Below are 1,824 nucleotides of genomic sequence, written 5' to 3'. Positions count from 1 at the left end.
GATGTAAGTCTCCGCACCAGAAGTGTGGGCTCTTCCCACTTCGGAGGTCACACTGCTGCATCGTGAATAGCTCAGTTCCATCTTAGTGGACCTGCCTTATTCTAAAGACCGTTCATATTCGTACACTGCCCCCCACCCCACCCCAATCCCGCGTCTCCTTCAGAGCAATAGACACCAGTTTCTGTCCAAATATCTCTGGTGATTTGATTCTGGTCAGAGATCCAGGAGAGGATCGGCAGGACAGGGATGGCCAGGACACATGAGTCTTCCCAGCATATGATACCTTCCCCACTTCCCACTCCTCAAGAAATGTGTCTTAAATTTATTCCACATCTGATGTGCCTGCATTATGGATGAATGGCTGAGCACTGAAGATACTGTAGAACCGGCTTCATAGCAGGAAAGACAACGGCGATGCTGCTGCCCTCCAGTGGCAAAGCGCGGAAACACAACTCATGAGCACCCGGTCCACATGCTAAAAGACGCTTCTTAAACCCAACTTAGGAGTCAGACCACAGCAATGATTACACATAGAGTTTGGGTTATTTCAAAAATATCTGAGCCCTTATGAGTACTGTATTGTTATAGGTCGAATTGTGTGCCCCTCAAATTCATCTGTTGAAGTCCTAACCCCCAGGACCTCGAATGTGATCTTCTTTGGAAATAGGGTCATTCCAGATGTAATTAGTTGAGATGAAGCTGCTCTGTGGTACTGTTATAGCAGCCTTAGCAAAATAACACAATCCCATTACTTTAACAGTAGTTTTAAGCCTAATGTTTTAGACTTCAAAATAAGTCACATATTTGACTTCTGTGGCTTGCTGAAGGTAGTACAGAAAATGCTGAGGATGAAGATGTTATCTCTCACAAGTTTTCTTACCCAATCATATGATGTATCATTCTTATTGCAAAACCTACTGACAACTGGCCTTGGTTATACATTTATACTGTTTTATGGCCCTACCAGGTTGGCAAGTTTCCTTAATCAGTCTTTTTTACATTCCAACATTCCTCAGGTAGGTAGTGTTGATACCTGTAAATTATTTATCAACTAATGACTTCTGCATTGTTATCTTTGATGTCCTGTCTGCTTTATATACCTGCTCTCTCACTAGGTCACAAACTCCTTGAGTATCCTTGAATATTATAAACTATTATTAAGCTTTCTCTCTTTATATATATACCATGTAAATATGAGAGTACTGAAGAAAGTTTGTGGAAAAATGGATTAAAAAGGCAATACAAATCTTTCCATGAACATATTGAAGACCCCTTGTATACATACATAGGGAGAGAGAGAGACAGAGAGAGAGAGAGAAATTCATTTTAAGGAACTGGCTCACATGATTGGGAGGCTGGGTTGTCCAAAATCTGCAGGCTAGGAAGAGCTGATGTTACAGTTCAAGTCCAAAGGCAGTCTTCTGGCAGAATTCCCTTTTCTTTGAGAAAGGTCAGTCTTTTTCTGTTAAGGCTTTCAGCTGATTGGGTGCTGAGGACCATCCAGATTATGGAGGGTAAACTGCTTTACTCAGTCTACTGATTTAAATGTTAAATGTTAATTCTCATCTAAAAAATACCTTCACAGAAACATCTAGAATGATGTTTGAACTAAATATCTGGGCATCATGGCCTAGCCAAGTTGACACATGAAATTAACCATCACAACCCTCAATGAACCCCACGTACCTGAATTCATGCCTTTTTGTAGCCCCTTCTGACATTGAATATGGACTTCCCTTGTGAGTTTCTTTGACCAGTAGAAAGTAGTAGAAGTGACAGTGCACAAGTTCTGATCCTAGACTTTAAGAGGTCTTATTTTCCACT

The sequence above is a fragment of the Galeopterus variegatus genome, unplaced genomic scaffold (genome assembly GCF_000696425.1).
Source record: "Galeopterus variegatus unplaced genomic scaffold, G_variegatus-3.0.2 Scaffold596, whole genome shotgun sequence".
NCBI classification, from domain to species: Eukaryota; Metazoa; Chordata; class Mammalia; order Dermoptera; family Cynocephalidae; genus Galeopterus; species Galeopterus variegatus.
The sequence above is the reverse complement of the archived record's forward strand: the minus strand, read 5'-3'. Positions refer to the sequence as shown.